At 47.3% G+C, this 21,402-nt stretch overlaps 1 long non-coding RNA gene across 1 annotated transcript; it reads right to left on the bottom strand.

Annotated features, from left to right (window-relative positions):
* Positions 1 to 500: 500 nt before the first annotated feature.
* On the bottom strand, positions 501 to 20,464 carry LOC140605659 (uncharacterized). Its single transcript, XR_012008231.1, has 3 exons — positions 20,038 to 20,464; positions 16,105 to 16,212; positions 501 to 1,408 (listed from the first exon to the last, which is right to left on the bottom strand). It is a non-coding gene; the product is annotated as an uncharacterized lncRNA (long non-coding RNA).
* Positions 20,465 to 21,402: the final 938 nt, after the last annotated feature.

The following is a 21,402-nucleotide window of genomic DNA, read 5'->3' as shown; positions in this document are numbered from 1 at the left end:
CTCACCATTTAGATCCTTTACTTACTGACACCATGATATATGTTCCAGACTGCAAGGCGGAGAGATCAAGAATGAAAGAAAGGAACAGGGGCACCTGAGTGGCTCAGTGGTTGAGCATCTGCCTTCAGCTTGGGTCGTGATCCCAGGGTCCCTCCTCCAGATCCCTGAGGGAAGCCTGCTTCTCCCTCTGCCTGTGTCTCTGCCTTTCTCTCTGTGTCTCTCATGAATTCAAAAAGAAAAAAGTAAAGAAAGGAACAACATATCAAAAACAGAGGGACAATTTAAAGGTGCAACATATGTGTCATGGGAACACAAGAAGGAGGAGAAAGAGAGAAAGGAGCAGAAGAAATTGTAGAGGTGGGATCCCTGGATGGCGCAGCAGTTTGGCGCCTGCCTTTGGCCCAGGGCGCGATCCTGGAGACCCGGGATCGAATCCCACATCGGGCTCCCGGTGCATGGAGCCTGCTTCTCCCTCTGCCTGTGTCTCTGCCTCTCTCTCTCTCTCTCTGTGTGTGACTATCATAAAAAAAAAAAAAAATTAAAAAATAAAAAAAATTTTAAACAAAAAATAAAAAATAAATAAATAGATAAAATAAAAAAGAAATTGTAGAGGTAATAATGGCTGAGAATTTTCCAAAATTCATGACAATCTCTCGCTGCCTGCCCCTCCAAATGCAAAGGGCAGGAGTCTGTCAGCTTGTACATAACAATAGCCAAAAATGTTTAGGATGACACTGACTAAATGTTTAAAAACATTATATGCACACACCTACACAGACTTCCAGTTTCAATTCCAACACATAAAGAGCTCAGAAGTCATCCCTTCCATCCTCACAATAAGAAAAAGCAAAAACAAACTGCAAATCGCAGATCCATCAGAGATTTGGGGTCACAGGGGAAACCCTAAAACTGGAGAGACAGTTCTGCGGGCAGAGAATCACCCGCAGATTCGCCTCCTTGGGGACAGAAACCGCTGGAGAAGCCGGAGCCGTAACTGGCAGGAGCACTTGGGATAGTAACAGGTAGGTGGCTGGATGCTCCATGTAGACTAAGTAGAGTTAAAAACTCCAAGGGGCCCAGTCTTCAGGCCTCCATGTGTTTGTGGGTTTTATCTCCAGGACCCCACAGGGGCTCACATAGAAGACTGCGAAGACTGCAGAGAAATCCCCTCCTGCTTTCAGGGGCAGCAAAAGAAAAACCATTTTGAGAAATCCACCCAGATGGTTTCGGTAACAAAGGCTTGCCCCCGAGGAAAACTGCTTTAGCAGCATCTTATCTGATCTGGGCAAAGGGCATTAGACAGCTCCAGCCTCTTCCAGCCTTCCGGTCTCACAAGGGTAGGGGGTGTGGCAAGAAATGCCTCTGAAAGTCGCAGTCACTCCAGTCACTCTGTGGGGTCTCAGGCCTGCTAAAACAAAACAAGGCAAAACAAAGAAACAATTGAGATTTAATCATAAGATTATAGAAGGCTTCCCCTCCCAGAAATCTTACCAACATATCAACAGGTATAATAACAGTAGATTACAATGTAGGAAGCCTGCAAGGAGCCTGCTTCTCCCTCTGCCTGTCTCTGCCTCTCTGTGTGTCTCTCATGAATAAATACATAAAATCTTTAAAAAAAAAAATGAAGAAAGATTAAGATTAGGGAGGGCACCTGGCTAGCTCACGCTTGATCTTGGGGTTGTGGCTTCGAGACCCCCATTGGGCATAGAGATTACTTAAAAATAAGATCTTTAAACTTCTTAGGAAATACCAAAGACAACTAGAGAGAAAATAGCAAGGAACTAGAAAAAAACCAGAGCCTCTGGCACCTACAGCTACAACAAACACGAACAACAGTCCTACTCCGGAGCTGGGTTAACACAGAGCTCGCACTAAAAGCCTGATTGGGCACCTGGGTGGCTCAGCCCATTGAGCGTCTGCCTTCAGCTCTGATCATGATCCTGGCATCCTGGGATAGAGCCCTGCATCAGGCTCCCTGCTCAGAGGGGATTCTACTTCTCCCTCTGCCCTTCTCCCTGCTCGTGTACTCTCACTCTCTCTCTCTCTGTCTCTCAAATAAATAAAATTTTGAAAAAAATCTTAAAAAGACAATGGGGTACCTGGGTGGCTCAGTCAGTTAAGTGTCTGTCTTTGGCTCAGGTCATTATCCCTGGGTCCTGGGATCCGGTCTGCCTCAGGCTCCTGGCTCAGCAGGAAGTCTGCTTCTCCCTCTCCCTCCTCCCTTGTTCAGTTTCTCTCTCTCAAATAAATAAATAAGATCTTTAAAAAAAAAAATGGTAACAGAAGTTCTTCAGAAAGAAGGGAAATGATACAAGTGGGAAACTCAAATCTGCATGAAGAAAGAACATCAGAGAAGGTGTTTTGTCATCTTTTATGGAATCAGTCAGGTGTGACTACAAGAGGAGACACAGGAGAGGTCACTCCCAGGCCCTAGAGGTGGGAGGCACAGAGCATATGCATGCAGTGCCCCTTGGGAAGGGCACCAGGGTGGTCAGGAGGGCAGTGCTTAGCCTATGGCCTTCATTCGGGGGGTTCCATGGTGCAGAATGAACAGCTTATGATTGCCTAGTTTGAATAATTTGGGAGGAGGGAGGCTTCGGGCCGCAGGGGTGACCTCTAGCTGCCGGCCACCTGGCCCAGGGATGATTAAAGCAGAGGGATATTGTCTCCTGGGGCTTATGGATGAGGAGGAGCCGGGACTCTGAATTATAGTGTTGTAGGGTGACTTCACCACTCTGTGTTATTTGAAATTTGATTTAGATTCGTTGTGATTGTATATTGCAAACTCTAGGGTAACCACCAAAGCAGTTTTTTTTAAGCATAATCGATATGCTAAGAAAAGATTGATAATGGAAGCATATTAAATGCTCAATTAAAACCAGAGAAGTCAGATAAAGAAGGGAAGGGTTTGTTTGTTTGTTTGTTTGTTTGTTTTAAGACTTTATATAGGGACATCTGGGTAGCTCAGCATCTGCCTTCGGCTCAAGGCGAGATCCCAGGATCCGGGATCAAGTACCACATCGAGCTCCTTATGGAGAGCCTGATTCTCCCTTTTCTTGTGTCTCTGCTTTCTCTCTCTCTCTCTCTCTCTCTCTCTCTATCTCTATTTCTTTTTTTTTTTTCTATCTCTATTTCTATCTCTCTCTGTCTCTCATGAATAAATAAGTAAAATCTTCCCCAAATAGTACTTTATTTATTTGAGAGGAGTGAGAGCCAGAGAGATCAAAGAGGGAGAGGGAGAAGCAGACTTGCCGCTGAATGGAGAGCCCAATGCAGGATTTGATCCCAGGACCCTGAGATCATGACCTCAGCGGAAGGCAGACACTTAACTAACCGAGCCACCCAGGTGCCCCTAAAAAGGAGATTTTAAGTTATATATTTGTGTGTATGTGTGTATTACATACAAAGAAATATAAAGAAAAAACTTAAAATTGCCCATCATCCTATCTCCAATAGATGTTGAAATTATATTTAAAAAATCAGATTAGAAAATGCAAACTGTACAGAAAGCAGTAGAATGAAAGCCAAGGCTCTCTCCCCAACAATATTTCTTCCACTCTTAGTTTCTTGTGATCCTTTCTTGAGGTGTGGAGAACTTGATGCACATAAGTAACTATCTCTTACCGGTGAGTTCTCTTCTTGTTTATGGTTTCTCAGGGCTGCAAAGAACATTCTTTGGGCAGCCCGGGTGGAGTGGCTCAGGGGTTTAGCGCTGCCTTCGGTCCAGGGCGTGATCCTGGAGACCCGGGATGGAGTCCCATGTCGGGCTCCCTGCATGGAGCCTGCTTCTCCCTCTGCCTGTGTCTCTGCCTCTCTCTCTCTCTCTCTGTGTCTCTCATGAGTGAATAAATAAAATCTTAAAAAAAAAAATCTTCTTTATCTTTGTTTTTGTTTTTGTTTTCTTCTTTATCTTTTTAAAAACTCATTCTTAAAAAAAAAAAAACTCATTCTTTCGAAATAAGTGTAAACTTACAGAGAAGTTGCCAAAAAAATAGTCCACTCCCTTTGGAGCTTCCCCTAATGTTGACATCTTGCACGATCGCAGTGCACGATCGCAGCCCAGTTACCAAAATTAGGAAATTAACCTCACACACATGCTAGCCGCCCACGGTTTCCCCATCAATGTTCTCTCTGTGGTGGGATCCAACCCTGGATTCCACGTGACATTTAGGCATGCCTCCTCAGCCCCCTCCACTCCCTGGCAATGCCTCAGTCTTTTTCTTGACCTCAACACCTTGGCAGAGTTTTAGCCAATGATTTAGTAGAATATATCTCCATGTGTGTTTATGGCTGTTTTGTCATGATCAAATTGTGTGTTTTGGGCAAGAATACCACGGGAGTGATATTGTGTCCTTTCTTGGTGACTCATAACAGAAGGTTCATGATCTGGGCAGCCCCGGGGCCCAGCGGTTTAGCGCCGCCTTCAGCCCAGGGCCTGATCCTGGAGACCCAAGATCGAGTCCCATGTGGGGCTCCCTGCATGGAGCCTGCTTCTCCCTCTGCCTGTGTCTCTGCCCCTCTCTCTGTATCTCTCATGAATAAATAAATAAAATCTTAAAAAAAAAAAAAAAAGAAGGTCCATGATCTGTATTCCTGGTGATATTAACTTTGTTTACTTGGCTCAGGAGGGATCTGCCATGCTTCTCCTCCATAAAATGACTACTTATCAATTGTGATCAATAAGTGTCTTGTGGGGAGATACTTTAATACGACACAAATATATATATTTATACACACACACACACACACACACCGCTGCCTCTGTTTCAATCCAACATCACACCAACCTTCCTCCTCATCTGTTTTCTGACCTTTCTCTCCAACATCGTGAAGCCCGGCCCTGCAGTGGATGGCCTTATGTGCTCAATTCTAGTCTGAGCGTAAAGCAGTTTCAGAATGGCCAACCCATACTGCTGTGAGGAATAGATTTACTAACTGGAATACAATCCTGGCGTACAGTTGTCTTTCACCTCCCAAATGTTTTGTCTTTATCCAGTCAAAATAACTTTTTTCCAAAGTTGCTGAAGTTGATTTTTTTTTCTCCCCGTGGCTTTCAGTCTGGTGATGTTATTCATTTGTCCTACTGTCATGTTCATCTGTTACTGTCTGTACATCTGGGGCTCCCCCTACATCCTGGTTGCTTCTATCTAGTCAGTTAATTTGGGGGTTTGTGAAATGTTACCATGGCTCTCAGAGGCAGAGCTACAGAAAAGTAGATGCAGAGAAATGCCACTCGTCCTTTTGCTCCCATCTTGTTTCTATTCCCCCTTCTTTCCACCCTACCCTCATCTACACCCTGCAGATAACCAATCCCATTAGCGCTGGTTTATCCTTACTGTGTTTCTTTTGCTGCTCAAATGAGTAGATGCATGTGTATTTTCTTTCTTTTTTTAAGATTTTATTTATTTATTCATGAGAGACACACACACACAGAGGCAGAGACATAGGCAGAGGGAGAAGCAGGCTTCTCGCAGGGAGCCTGATGTGGGACTCAATCCTGGATTCTGGGATCCCGCCCTGAGCCAAAGGCAGACACTCAACCACTGAGCCACCCAGGGGTCCCAGCAAACATTTCTTTTAGGGAAATTCCAAGCATGAGATTTCTGGTGTGCACTGCATTCATTTCTTAGATCATGCAAATTGCTTCCACCTAGCAGAGTAGGTGCTCAATAAATAGCTGAGGAATGAATGAATTATTGGCTTAAGACTCATTCAAGAGGTGATCTGGGGAAAATCTCTTCATCTCTCTGAACTTCAGCTGTCTTAACTTTATGAGCAAGGTATGGCTCTTCCAGCTCCGATGTTGGAGGACACACAGCCAAGGCAGCGTACCTCTCAGGATTCATCCCACCTCTTGCTGTCTACCACTCCATTCCCTCTCCACAAACAATAGTAAACCAACAGCAAAGAGAGTAATGACCAAGACTATTTACAAATTGCTTGCTGTGTGCATTACTTCATTTCATCCTCACAAAAACCACCTGCCCTGCAGTCTTTTATCATTCTTACTTTGTGGATGAAGAACTGAGTTTGGGAAGTTCAGTTGCTTGCCCAAGGCTGTGTGGTTCTTAATTGTGGAGCAAGATGAAAACTCAGATGTGTCTGACATCTGAGTCCACATGGTTATGCACTGAGCAGAACTTTCTCCTGCTCCCCTGGCTCGTTTCCGTGAACCTGGCCATTAATAGATTGTTGACCACCTCTCCTATGTCCAGCATTTCCCATCTCTGCTGAATATAAATAGCTGTTTTATGCTCAAATTAGTCAAAGCTTCTCTCCCTGAGGACTTCAGCACTGCTGTGTACTCTGTGACTTTCCACAGAGCATCTGCAGGATGCCAAGTTGCTCAAATTTATGCAAGCACAAAACTGTTTTTCCTTTCATCATCTGCTAACGTCCCATGTATTAGTTCTTTGGGCCATATCTTAATATTGCCCTTGAATTTTCAGGGACAATGTGACCCAGATGGTCTGTCTTTGTGGGGTTAATTACATGTTCCTAGGAGGTTTGCAGCCTGGAAACCATCCATGGGCCAAAACGGTGACTCTGGCAGTGGGGATGTCAGGCCCTGCAGAGCAGATAAAGGCATCAGGACCTTCCTGGCCCCCTGAATGCAAAAGGCAGGCAATGCTGCTTCTTTTGCTTCCTGTGGCTGATTCTGGTTCGAGAGGCAAGATTATACTCTTCCCCCTTTTATGTGGCGTGGGGGAATTTGCTCTGGTTTGCAGGCAATCAGAAAATGTCCCCCACTTGGCATTATGAGAACCATACCAAAAGCCCCAGATATAAGGAAGTTCTATAAGAACACCTCTTTTTGATGAGAAATGCTGCCCAGGGCTGCTACCTCCCACAATTCCAAGAGGCACTGTTCATAGAATACGTGAAATACTAAAAATGCTGCTTCCCTGGAGCCCTCACTAGCCCAGTCTCCTGAAATTGTGTCCATTCCTGAGCCAAAAATTAAGACTTTGTTCTGCTGAAAATAAGGCAGAGGGCGAATTTCAAGCAACATTCTGCCTCCAAATTCTTGAAATTCCACCATTTCCTGAAATGTCTTAATAAGAGCTATTACCCCCAAAAAATTATTTTTAAAAATGCAAAAGAAATGTCCCAATCAGATATTTTCAGGAAATTCCAGGTTAAGTAAACTGTAGGAACTTCCTCTGCTATAGGACTTGTCAGAGCCTTTATAAACTATTTTTTTAACATTTATTTATTTATTTATTTATTTATTTATTTATTTATTTATTTATTTGAAACACAGAGAGGAGAGAGAGAGGCAGAGACACAGGCAGAGGGAGAAACAGGCTCCATGCAGGGAGCCCGACGTGGGACTCCATCCCGGGTCCCCAGGATCACTCCCTGGGCTGAAGGCGGCGCTAAACCACTGAGCCACCGGGCTGCCCAGTCAGAGCCTTTAATACACTGAAGATCCTGTAGACCAAAGGGGCAAAAATGAGCTGTGACTGTTTCTCAAACTTACTTTCATTATAGAATTTCCTTTTCCCCTTTTTTGGAAACTAAATAATTCAGAAAACACACTTTGAGAAACCCTGTCACGAAAGAGTGTGTTTCCCCTCCAAAAAGCCAGCTTTCCCCAACCACGTGTAGAAAACATCTTTGTCCCTGTCCTGTCCCTCTCAGCTTAAATCACGTTCCATCCCAGAGACTGTTGGGACCCTAGCATGGCCCAGCCCACCAGCCTGTGGGGGCTGGAATGAACTGAGGATTTGCTGAAGTCTCAGGATGTGTGGTTGCTGAGCCCTGGTGCGATGTTCTCTGCCACCCCTCGCCCCCTCACCATCCCCTGCAACCCCCACCACTTTTGCTCAGGCTTTAGCACTAAACAGAAGTGGGTTCTCCTTCTGAATCTGCTACTCCCCCACCATGTGAATCTGGGTGAGTGATAAGACGCCTTTTGGGGTTCACTGTGCCTACATCCTAAGGAAGCTACAAGACCTAGCCTAGATAAAGTATGTAATGAGGTTAACCTAGTGCCAGGCACATAGTAGGTCTTCAAGCTCTCTGGCTGAGTAATCCCAGCTATGCTACTTCCTAGACTTGTGAACTTGTGCAATATACCTCTTGACCCCTAACTTCAGTTTTCTAGTTACTAAAGGAAGAATAATCGTGCATGTTTCAGCGAGTCATTGGGAAATTGAAAAGATAATGCATGAAAATGCTCTTTGGAAGCTGCAGAGCCCTATGTAGTTACAGTAACCATGGTAACAACAATGCATTAGTGAAATGTAAAGCTGATGTACCAACCACAGGGAGCCCATTCTAAATCCCAGAGGAATTCTGTGTACTTGGCAGCAGTTCCCCCTGGATTGACAACCATTCATTTCACAGATATTTGGGGCTGCTAACTCTATGCCACGTTCCAAGCTGAGGCTGGAGAGACCTATCACAAACTGGGAAGGGGTATGACATTTTGCCCTATTTCCTAACTAATCTGGATGCTGGCAGAAATCATCGGACTCCTGAGTCAGAGACAAAGGGCTTTATTACTCACGGCACAATCATCTGCGTATTTGGACCAGTTCCTCTTTCCCGCAAGTCCCATGGGGGTAGAGTCGCCTAGCTTCAAAATAAACACATAGGGCACCCATTTAAAGTTGAATTTCAGACAATGAATACTTTTTGTGTGTAAGTCTCAAATATTACATGGGACATACTTTTATTTTAAAAAGTATTCATTGTTCATTTGAAATCCAAACTTAACTTGATGTCCTATAGTTTAATTTTTTAAAGACTATATTTATTTATTCATGAGAGACACAGAGAGAGAGGCAGAGACACAGGCAGAGAGAGAGAGACAGGCTCCCCCCGGGGATCCCAATGCAAGACTTGATCCCAGGACCCCGAGATCATGACCTGAGCCGAAGGCAGACACTCACCCAACTGAGCCACACAGGCATCCCTAGATGTTCTATATTTGTTTTTTGTTTTTTTTAAGATTTTATTTATTTATTCATGAGACACAGAGAGGGAGAGAGGCAGAGACACAGGCAGAGGGAGAAGCAAGCTCCATGCAGGGAGCCTGACGCAAGACTTGATCCCAGGTCTCCAGGATCAGGCCCTGGGCTGAAGGCGGCGCTAAACCGCTGAGCCACCCGGGCTGCCCCAATGTTCTTTTTTTTTTTAAAGATTTTATTTATTTACTCATGAGAGACAGAGAGAGATAGAGAGAGAGGCAGAGACACAGGCAGAGGGAGAAGCAGGCTCCATGCAGGGAGCCTGATGTGGGGGACTCGATCCCGGGTCTCCAGGATCATGTCTTGGGCTGAAGGCGGCTCTAAACTGCTGCGCCACCCAAGCTGCCCTGCCCCAATGTTCTATATTTGAATAGGAGACTCTACTCAAGAATGGCATCAAAATGTCCATCTGGTTGTAGTACAAGAGATGAACCCTGAGCTGAGAGAAACCAAAACTTTTATAATGGGCAGGAAGCATGCCTTCCTTTTGATCCAGAGAAAGGTCCTTATTCCAAGGCCATCCATTATACAAACATCCTTGGAAAAATAGTTTAGAACAAGGGGCAGTCAGGGGGTCTGCTTACAAGGCTTGAAAGCCCCATGGAGAACAATCCTGTTTACCAGGATATTACCAGTAATATCCTGGTAAACAGGTGTGGGGAAGAGGAGATGGCTATGATCTCTGTCCCCTGGAGTTAGAATCTAGACGTCACTGCTGATCAGTGGAGCTGAGTTCTATCCATGTCCCTCCCCTAACCTCCCTCTCGCCACCCAGCCATGACAGCGCACCTGCCTGGTGGGGGGAGAGGGGATTGTATGACCACCTAGGTGCAGTTCTGCCAAATAAGTTGGATGAGGATACATGCCCTCTCTCTTCCAGTTCATTCAGGAGGTGTTCGTCTGGTGCCTGCCATGGTGGGTCCAGACACCCAGAGGGGAGGCTACTGATCTAGTCCTTGCCCTCATGAAGCTTGCAGTCCAATGGTTTTGTAGAGGGGTCCCTGAGAAAAATGGCTGCTCCTTTCTCTAAGGAGAAGGCTCCAGTTGTGACGTCGCCACCAGATCTACCTGTTACTCCCCTATCTGCTCCATGTCTCTACACCCCTGCCTTCTCTCCAACTGTAGCAGCTTGGCAGTGCCTCCCCTCCACCTCTTTCCTCCTGCTCAGATTCCACTTGTCCTTGGAAAATTTCAGCTCAAACCCTGCCCCCTCCAAAGACTTTTCCCGGGACAGTGCTTCCTTTCTTCCTGCTCCCACTGTAGATTTCAGCCTCACTCTGAGCACCAACACCCACTGGCTTTATATCCCAAGTCTGGGACTAGACCCGTCGGAGCCTGCACACCGGGGTCAGGCTTTCTGTGCTTCAGGTCAGGCGTGGACACTTTAAAGCTGAGCAATCGGGGATCCCTGGGTGGCTCAGCGGTTTGGCGCCTGCCTTTGGCCCAGGATGCGATCCTGGAGTCCCGGGATCGAGTCCCACGTCAGGCTCCTGGCATGGAGCCTGCTTCTCCCTCCTCCTGTGTCTCTGCCTCTCTCTCTCTATGTCTATCATGAATAAATAAATAAATAAATAAATAAATAAATAAATAAATAATAAAATGAAGCTGAGCAATCTAGGAAAATTACTCTGACTCTCTGGGCTCTGGCTGTCTCATCTGTCAAGCAGGGTCTTAGAGAAGATTCAATAAGATAATTCAGGGGAAGGGCCTGGCACAGAGCAAATGCTCATTCTTTAAGTTACAGTGAGAATGATTATGACAGATCCCTTTCATATTCTCTTTCTGCTGATTCCCCACAATGGCCCTACTGGGCAAGTATCATAATCCCCAATTTACAGATAAGGAACTGAGACTCAGAGATGCGAAGTGATTTGGCCAAGCCCTGCTGGTATGCAAAAAAGCTGGGCCTCCAGCCCTGGCTGGCCTGACTCCAGAACCTGTGTTCTTCCAAAGACAGAAAACCTTATGGGGCATGGGAGCCAAGTGCCCTGGGAATGCTGGCTGTGCCTTCTGGAAGGCCAGGAACCATGAACTCCAAGAGGTGCCGATTTTCCATCCCCAGCTTCTGTGTACAGAACTCGAGTTGTCTCCCTCAACATCTTTTCATGCTGCTCCTCATCTCTATCGTGGAGAGAAATGGGCTTATCCAAAAGCAGAGTGGGCTTGGTGGACATTTGAGCCTTGGTCATCTTGGTGATGGCTATTCACACACACCCCTCCCTCCCAACTCGAGACATTTGCTTAAAAAGTCATTTGAGCCTTCATGGAACTTGGTTCATTTCCTTCCCCTGTGGCTCTGCTGCCGGCTCTGTGGTCTTGCTCCGGAGCCCAGAACACTTGTTTGGGCTGCCCTGAGCTCCTGCTTGCTCAGGGACAGTCAGGTCTCTAAGGTTCCTGAGATGCCAGGAGATGCTGAGAGATTCAGCGTGCGGCAGGACTGGGCCAGGGAAAGTGGGCTTGGCTTGAGCCAGTGGACCCAACTTGCCCTTGATCCCCCAGAAGTCACCAGGGACCAGTGGCCCCCTCTTCTGCTAAGTTTTGCTAAGAAATAGGGACTCTGCCACTTCCAGCAGCAAATCCGATTCCATCTCTGTTCTTCAAGTTCAGTTAAAACTAGCTGCACCCCCTCTTACCCCAAACTGACAGGAAGTCTGATCACCCTCTTGGATATGCAGCCAGGAGTCTTGCCTGTGCTGCCAGTGTGTGGTGGAGGTCACTGCTACGTGGTGCTGCTTGGGTGATGGTCCTCCGCATCTGTAGGCTGTGGCTGACTCACAGCAGGCCACCATGACCCTTCCAAAGAGAGGGTGCAGCTTCATCCCCCCGTGCCAAGCTCAGCCACCAGTGCGCCTCTAAGCCTTGGTATCCACACCACACAAGGCCTGAGCGACAGTGAAAGGACCCTCAGGAGCCTTCCTAGAGGCAGGGTGCTAGCCATGTCACCCTCTAGACACATGAAGGGCATGTTCTGTCCCTTTCTCTTTTGTGGGGCCAAGGGACTTTTCAGGGACGCCAGGATCTTAGAAATGCTCCAAACCTGTCTACTCTCCTTAGTGGGAGGGTGATCAGACCTCCCAGGGGTAAGAACATCTTTCATTCCTTCCTGAGCCAAACAATCTGTGCTCCCTGCATCAGGCATCGGCTCATATCTGCTCAGTGAAGGAGACTTTCCCCCTAGCATCGAGAAAACAAAACTCAGGTTAATAAGTTCTCTCTGTACTGACTCCTCATGCTAATGATACTATCCATAGCCCATAGCCCAAACCCCCAAAACAATCCCAAGAAGTGAACCCCAAGAATTATGGATCCATTTTAGGTATAGACACACTCGTTTAATGAACATTATCATAATCAGAATTGCTCTCACTTGTGGGATGCATACAAAACCTAAGATTAACTTAGGTAATCTACCTATCAGTTGGCTTTACCCATCCTGGAGATCCATAGTTGGAATGTGTCCAACACCATCCACCCTGACTCTCCATACCTATTTCAGAGTCCTGGAAAGTCTAAAGCCTTCTGCAAGTTTCTTGTTTTGTGTAGGTTAAATGTCTTTAACAATTAGACCCAGAATGTAATGACCTAACACAATAGAAGTTTATTTTTTCTTTGCTGATAAGATCTAGGAGGTTCCGTGCTGGTGCGGTGGATCTGCCATTGTCAACACAGGACTCCCAAGGCCCTCCCACAGGCAGGAAGGAGAGGCAGGGAGGGACTGGTGTGGGAGGTTTTCTGGGCCAGGCCTACAAGTGGCACTCATCACTTGCACACACATTCCACTGGCTCCAGCTCCATAGTTTGGCCACTCCCAACTTTGGGGGAGGCTAGGGGAACACAGGGAGCTGTCAGCCCAAGAAGTGGCAGATGGATCCCCATGTAGAGCCAGTGGTCTCTGACAAACCCAGCTTTCTCAAATTCTTAGCTCTGTCTTCCTTATGTGTGGTCTCTGTTTCTCATTGCCTTCACTCAGGAAACTTAGCACTCTTTGATTTACACACACACACACACACACACACACACACTGTTTGTATAGGCACTTGTGGGACTGGCAGATGTTCCTGATGATTGGGGATGCAGAAGGGATGGGGTGGTGGTAGAATATCTGGGGAAGGGGAGCAGAGCTCTCCTTCAGTCCCCCAGCCTTGTGGGCTCTTCCACCTACCCTTTCCTTTCCCTTTCTTTTTAAAAAATTTTAGGGACATCTGGGTGGTTCAGTGGTTGAGCGTCTGCCTTTGGCTCAGGGCGTGATCCTGGAGTCCCTGGATCGAGTCCCACATCAGGTTTCCTGCATGGAGCCTGCTTCTCCCACTGCCTCTGTCTCTGCCTCTCTCTCTCTGTGTCTCTCGTGAATAAACAAAATATTTTTTTTAATTTATTTTTAAGTCTAGTATAATTTACATGTTATATTAGGTTATATTAGATTCAGGCGTACAATACAGAGCTTTAACACTTTCATACATCATGCCATGCTGATCACAGTAAGTACCCTCTTTAATCCCCGTCACCGATGTCACCCATCCACACACACACCCCACCGCCTCCCCTTTGTCAATCACCAATTTGGTATCTATAGTTAATTGTTTTTTGGTTTGTCTCCTTTTCCCTTTGTGTCGCTTGTTTTGTTTCTTAAATTCCACATCTGAGTGACATCATACGGTCTTTGTCTTTCCCTGACTTATTTCACTCAGCATCATACTCTTTAAATCCACCCATGCTGTTGCAAATGGCAAGATTTCATTATTTTTTATGGCTGAGTAGTATGCCATTATATATCTATATCTCCCTCATCTTCTTCATCCATTTGTCAGTTGATGGACACTTGGGCTGCTTCCATATCTTGGCTACTTACTGTAAATAGTGCTACAATAAACATAGGGGCATATGTGTCTTTTCGAATCAGTGTTTTTGTTTTCTTTGGGTAAATACCCAGTAGTAGAATGACTGGATCCTATGGTACTTCTGTTTTTAATTTTTGAAGAACCTCCATAGTGTTTTCTCCAGCTCCCACTCCATTTCTTCTTCTCCCTTTCAAGGCTTCCCTGCCCCAAATAGAGCCTTCCCATGTGTCATGCTGAAGAGGTGCCCACCTTACCACACCCAGCCTGGCAAGTCTCGCCAAGAAGCTAATCAAGTTGTTTTCCCTGAACAAAGATAGTTCCCAGCTGTTATAAGGTGCCAGCTGTTGGGACAACTTTCTTTGTTCATGTCCTTAATAACTCCAGGGGTAGGCATTGCTACTTCACTTTACACAGGAAAAAATACTAAAGAGAAGGAAAAACCTGCTTAATGGAACAGCTGGTAATTCATAGAGTCTTGGCTCTAGAACACTAAGCTGTGGCCTGGGTGTGGCTGGAGAAGGGCACTGCTGTTTCTCAGGTGGTCTGCATAGTTCTAGGCTGTGCATTTCTTATTTGACCTAGAAGCTCTTCCCGTGGTGCAGATAAAGAAAATGAGCATCAGAGATGGAGAAGCAACTTGCCTGAAGTTAGCAGTGTGCCAGGCCACTGTCCCCTGCCCGGGTAGTGTCTACACTTTGGGGGCAGAAGCCTGGAAGTCTGAGTCTTAGCTCCAGCTCTGCTCCTGATAACTCTCTGACCTGAGATAAATCCCTTCCTGGGACTGAACTAACAGAGTTGGATTGAGCAGTTCCTTCCACGCTGATGACTAGGAGGCTGAAATTCCATCTTCATTGAGCCTGCTGATGCTTCTTTAGCCCTATCTGGAAGGGCAGGAGGCTGGGAAGCACCTCCAACCCCTGCCCAGCTCCATGAATCTGTTTTGACTCCCTGTCCACAGACTCCCCCTTTTGCAGGAAAGGAGTTGTAGTTCCTGCTCCCCCTTACCCACATCTCCCCCAACCAAAGTCCCTGTGCAGACAGCAACCAGTGGAGCTACAATGGAACTGCAAAGCAATTCAAAATTGCTTTCCAAACAACCTGGAGGGCTGAGTTTCTGAAAGAGGAGGAATTGGATAACAAAGCTAATTCAAAAGCTCCCTCCTTATTCTGGTCTTGGGGGGTGGCTCAAATACAAGGCTTCAGAATGGCCCATCCCTGGGCTTCCAGTGCCTCTCCCACCTTTGAACAGCCAGAGTAGTCTCTCATAGGGTGACCAGCTCATCCTTGTTTGCCCACTTTTCAATGGAAAACCGAGGATTGCAGGAACCTGCCTTGGTTCCAGGCAAACTGAGACCATTGGTAACCCTGCACTCACTGCACTTTTAATATTTTCTACCTTAATAGTTGTTTGGTGATTAAGAATTTTGCCTCTAGGTCAGCCCCGGTGGCTTAGCAATTTACCGCTGTCTTTAGCCCAGGGTGTGATCCTGGAGGCCCAGGATCGAGTCCCAAGTCAGGTTCCCTGCATGGAGCCTGCTTCTCCCTCTGCCTGTGTCTCTGCCTCTCTGTCTCTTTCTCTGTGTCTCTCATAAATAAATAAAATTAAAAAAAAAAAAAAAAAGAATTTTGCCTCTGGAGTCAGTTGAATCCTGCCTCTGCGCCTTAAATGTCTGTGTGACACCGAGCAGGTGATCTCTCCTCCTGGTCTCTGCTGTGACTGAGATATGCTTAATATTATCTAGTCCCTTGGGTCACAGAGATGACCTAGATCCAGCCTCATGGGTGAGGGCAGCTCTCTGAAAGGGTTGTGTTAAGGTTCTAAAGGAGGTTGGTACTGACAGGCCAGGGGGCATAGGGAGGGCTGATTGAGGCTGCCCAGGGTTGTTGAGAGACACCTGTGGGATGAAGAGCCATTTGTTTGGAGCCTTGATAGGTGAGTAGGAGTTATTCAGGAGGAGAGTGGGGAAGAATATTCTACGTAAAGGAAACAGACTGGGGAAGTATGTGTCTGGTCAAATTTAGCTGAGCTGGAACTCAGCTGTTCCAGCTGAACGTCTTTTGGAATTTCCTCTGGGTTAGAGTTGGCCACAAGAGAAAATGTGCATGAGGTTTGGAAAGTGGAAGTGAACACAGTGTTTATGCTCAGGCCATTAGCAGAGGCACTTGCAGCTCATCCATATTGGCGTAGATGGACTGACTCTTCGTGTATAGGTGTGTGTGTGTGTGTGTGTGTGTGTGTGGTGAAGGGGGAGGGAGAGAGGGAAGGATGTGGCAGCAGCTTTTACCTGCTCCAGCTCCTGCTGGATCTTCTGGTCTCTTCATCTTTTGGGCTAATTTTGTCAACAAAGTCTCCAGCTTCTCCTGCAGGTCAATTCCATGTTGGAAACTAGAGCCTTGGATACAATGAGAGACCAGTAAGGGCTCTAGTTTGTTGTCCTGGGCTCCAGCTTGTCCTTACTCTCCCCAACTCTATAACCTGTCCTGCTGGCCTCAGACCTGGCACTGGATGCAGAGGCCACAGCTGTGTATGAACTGCTCATGTGGCTCTTATGCTCCTATGATTGCATGAAGTCCACTCCTTATAATACATTCCCATTCTCTATCACTCCTAGTGGTCTTGCTTCTCCAAATGAACTCCAGCTGATGCCCTGAGTCCTGTGTGAGTGGGGGTGTGTGATGGAAAATGAAGATAGAGAGGTGGGCTGGCCCCCCTCTGCCCAGACCTTAAAGCCATGAATGTCTGGCCAAGGGTTTACAATTTATCCTGCTATTAATGAGGAGCCATTGAAGAGTTTTGAGCAGGGAAGTGACATGGTCAGACCCCAGATGTTTTTTCCCTCTCCAACATTCTTGGTTCCTATGGTTGTGTATTTATTATGAGCCAAGCCCCTGCCTGGGTTCTGGGAGAGATAGCAGAGGGTCAAACATGGATCCCACCCTCCAGGGGCTCATAGGCACACATGAGTGAAGTGTCTCACATCAAGGAAGGACTCTGAGGCAGACAATGGTTAGAACCACAAAAAGAGAGCTGGCAAAACACTGCATTTCCTCAGCTGGAATATGACTTTCTAAAACATTTCTTCTGTACTTCCCCTACCCAGGGCTGAGTAAGTATATAGCCCTGACTTCTCGAATTGACTACTTTTCAATCTCTCTTTATCAGGAGGAGATGGAAAACTCTTAGGGGCTTATACTAAACAAGCAGAAGTTTCAAGCACTGTCTTTTCTCCTCCTGTCTTCACATGCTCAAAAGTGTGGGCGCATCTGGTGATTAGCAGGAGCTAGGACAGGGGGACCACCGTCTCTGTGTCCCAGGAGTCCCAGCTGGTCAGAGCTGAGATTCTGACACCTTTGTACATGTGCTCTGTTAGGTGACACTCTCCATCCTGCCTTGGGCTCTTTGTACCTACTGATTTACAAGAGGGCGAGGGAGCCTCCCTGGGAAGAGACCAGTGGCCACAATCAAGGCTCAGATGTAAACACGTGTGTGTGGAAGAGCAGGGGGCAGCAGGCAAGGCACTCAAGCCTTTCTTCCAGAAGGCAGGGGATTTAGTGCGGCATAGCTGACTCAGCCACAGGGTCAGAAAGGGGGATACAGGGATTAGTGGCTGTGGTTGGAACCTGCCCTCACCCTGGTAGTCCTCATGGGAACCACAGGAGCTGCCCCCCCACCCCGAATGCTAATACAGCCTTGCTGTGGGGTCTCTAGACTGTGTGCAGCCCAGAGAGGAGCGAGCCTTCTCTTCTGCAGTCACATGACAAGCAGTGGCAGTGCTCCAAGCGAGTGTGAGTGGTCATGCTACAGGCTGAACCTTGATGGCAGTGGAGCCTCAGAGAGGCAGAGAGATGACTGTGCCAGACGATGACTTCTGCTCAGTCAGCAGCAATGATGCCATCAGTATCTCTCACTTTCTAACTGTGAAAGCACTGACCATGGATGGCTGTGACAGGAAGTGGCAGCCAGGACTAACTCATGAGTAATTGTATCACACTCCTTGGGATTGGGACTGCTGCATAAGCAGGTCTCCAACTCAACAGCATTGAAGATTAACTGTTTAGCAGGACGTGATCCATTTCCAGAGTTGGCAAGGCCTGAGAACACTGGATTACACTAAAATAAGATTGGAGCTGGTGCCAGGCAGCAACTGGATGCATGGGGAACTGGGAATCCGGCCTTGTGTGAGGGAAGAGCATGGGATTTGGTAGAGCCTGGGGAGAGAGCGGGGGTGTGGGTGGTGGGCAATGCTGGAGGTAAGAGAAAACTAGTGCTGTCTTCTGCATGGTTGTCCTGGTGCAGAAAGTGCAGACAATCTACAGCGTCAGGGCAGCAGGAAAGAAGCAGGACCAATGGGAGAAAGCCATAGGGAGGCATGTTCTCCTTCAACCCGAGAAAGAATTTTCTAGAGCCAGCGGCCTTCAGGAGAGAGTGAGCACCTAGCTTCACAGGATTCTAGCAGAGGTGGGATGGCTGAAGGATCAGGATGCTGAGGACCATTGGACTCCAGGCTCTCAGTCTCATGAACCAATAAAATTACACTTTAAAAAAAATTCTGGGTACCAACATAAGTTTCACACCAAACAAGGGAGAACATACTTACAGCCTTCCCAAGAGAGAATTTATCAATCACATTCCAAGAACAAGAAATAAAAAACCCAGAAGAATAGACCACAATGTACATCTCCAATTTCTATTCCCACAACAGGCTATGATGAAGCAGTGACTAGGAAGAATCACATCTGGAAGCAACACTGTGGATGAACCTTAGGGACAAAATATCAAGGGAAAGAAATAAATCACAGAGGGCTATACCACCACACTGTGTGTATTAAAGGTTCAAAATCAAGCACAACCAAAAATATATTGCTTAGGGACAAGCAAAACTGTGGCAAAACTATTTTTGAAAAATGAGGGGATTGGAAATACAGCTTTAGGTGGTGGTTACAGCTGCGGGGAGGCCAGGGGCAGGCTGTGGGAGCACCCAGGTGCCTCTGATAGCATCAGACACTTCTGGGGTCTGGTGCAGGTGGCTGAAGTGCAGGTGTTTGCCTTATGACTTCATAACATGACGTATATTTTTGTCTGTATAAAATATGCAATACAAATTTAAAAACCACCAAAGGACATATACAGAATTATACCAAAAAATGCATTTATTTAAAAAAAATTGGGGGGCGGATTTCATGGTTATATCATTGTTTTCTATCCAGAATCCTTTCTTTTTGGGGACCTCCATTGACGATAAACACAGAAATGAAGCTCATATGGCCAATGTGTTCCAGAACTTCCACTTTTGTCTGTCCTTTGCACCATTCCCGTGTCACATGGGTGTTTGAATGCCATTCTGTCATTTACGCAAACACAGGAAGTTGAGGACCAGTAGCTGGGGGGTGGGGGCAGGCTTGGGGGAGGGGCCATCCGGGCTGGCTGGAAAAGCTGTGGAAAATGTGGAAAAATGTGGAGGCAATCTGGAATTTGGAAACCCTGGCAGTGGTAGGAGGGAAGCAGGCAGTGCGGCCCGTGGCCAGGGGAGGGCCGCTGTAAGAGGCCTTCTGGAAGATGGGAGGCCCCTGTGGTGCACCTATCAGACCAGAGTTACACTTTGGTCCTCCTCCAGCCGTGCCCTTTCTGCACAGTGAGGAGTCCTGGGTCTGGAGATTGCCTTGTTCTGTTCTTGGACCACACCCTGGAACCCGGGAGTTCCCTGCCTGGTGGTCCTGGGCCTGCCCCATGACAAGGGAGCCACACTGTCCTGTGGGGCCCCGGGGATGGTGGAGCATTCAGTTTCAGAGCAAGTGTGCCCTCCATGTGAGGGGCTATCTCTCACTCCCTTGCTTCTGACTCTGCAGGAAACCAATTGCCTTGTATGGCCTGCTCTGTGGAGAGGCCCATGAGGCAGAGGGACTCAGGAAGGCCTCAAGGAACAAGGGCGGGGGACGCTAAGACCCTTAGTCCACAGCTCCTGAGAAATGGAGTCCTGCCAACCTCTGCCTAAGTGACCTGGGAGATGGGTCCTCCCCCAGGGGAGGCTTCGGTGGAAAGCACCGGTTGCTGCCAACATTAGGAGACACCAGAGCCAGAGGCACCCCACCTAAGCCACGCCCAGCTTTCTGACCCCAGAAACTATGAGATAATTAGTGTTTGTTGTTTCAAGCCACTAAGCATTGGTATAATTCGTTAAGCGACAATAGATAAGGACTCAAGTGGCTTTCTCTCTTACCTCACCAGCCCTGGCAGTCCATGGTTCCTCTGTCTTCTGCTTTGCTTGCTCTCCAACCATCTCTCCCTCAATTTTCTAGGCTCTTCTGGGGCGGGGGCAGCATGTGTCCATCCCATGGGGACTCTCAGGGCTTCTCTTTGTGCCACCCTCTGACTCTGGGGCTTCTCCCTTGGACGGAGGGGAACAGCCCAGCCCAGAGCTGGGTCCTGGAGGATGCCAGTTCTCAAACTTCCGCAGGTTTGCCCTTTAACTCTGGGGGCCTTTTGAGTCCCCTCCTGTTCCTTCCCTCTGGGTGGCAGGATTGCCAGGAGGCGCTGCGCACTCTCTGCAAACCACAGAAGAGTGTCTACAGCTTCTCCTCCCTAGAAAGGCGCCTCTGGTTCCCTGGTCTCCTGGGCCAGCTGCTTTCACCGTTGCCATGGAAAGAAAGGATTGTCAAGGGAAGCTCAGAGAAGCAGTCAAATCGTGGGAGAGGGAGTGAGACGGTGGCCAGGCCCCAGGCTCCGCTTTTGGCTGGCACACAAGCTCATGTTCCTCATTTCCTTGTAAATGCTCCTCTGAGGCTGCCTCAGCCTTATTTTTCTGTCTTTCCTGTGCAGAAATTGTGGGGTCTCCCCCAGAGCAGATTTTCCCAAAGGACACTTGGAAAGAATGGAATGAAGCTATTGGGAGAACATGACCCTCACTGGAGAGTCAGACCTGGGTTCAGATCCCAAGTCTGCTTTTCTCTAGCCACCGCTATGTGGGGCAAGCCAATTAATCTGTCTGAGCCTCCTTTTCTCATCTGTAAAATGGGTCAAAGCATCTACACTTTAGAATATTTTTTAAAAATGTTTACTGTGGTTAGAAAATTATATATATTTCCCCCTTCCATCATCCCTGATTACCACTCTGCTCCTTCCCGTCTCTTTGAATGTGACTACTCAGAGTTCCTTATGCAAGTGGAATCAGACGGTATTTGTGCAATATGTCTAGCTTAGCTCATGAAACTGCTTCAGGGTGTTTAAAGAATAATTGGAAATATGCGTGTGACAGCTCCAGCTGGAGGTGAGCATGTACTGGGTGCCTAGACATGTTCATGGATGAGCAACTATCAGGACAGCACCATTTGTCTCCCGCGTTTCAAGGCAGAAGGAATAGGACAGAAGGGGAGGAGTCCACCTTCCATGTGGGGAATCTAAGCCCCGGGAAGGGAAGCAGCTTGCCCAGGTCATGTAAGGCCAGGATTCTAGATTGTCCTGTTTCAAGGCAGGCCGTGTGGTTTATGACAGAACCAGGAAGGTTCCCTTGTGCCTTCAGCGCTACTGCCAGTTGTTCTGCCATTGGGACTTCATTATTCTGGGTCTTAATGGTTTTTGATTCTCA

The sequence above is a fragment of the Canis lupus genome, chromosome 16 (assembly GCF_048164855.1).
Source record: "Canis lupus baileyi chromosome 16, mCanLup2.hap1, whole genome shotgun sequence".
Classification (NCBI taxonomy): domain Eukaryota; kingdom Metazoa; phylum Chordata; class Mammalia; order Carnivora; family Canidae; genus Canis; species Canis lupus.
This window is presented reverse-complemented; position numbering and strand designations above follow the sequence as displayed.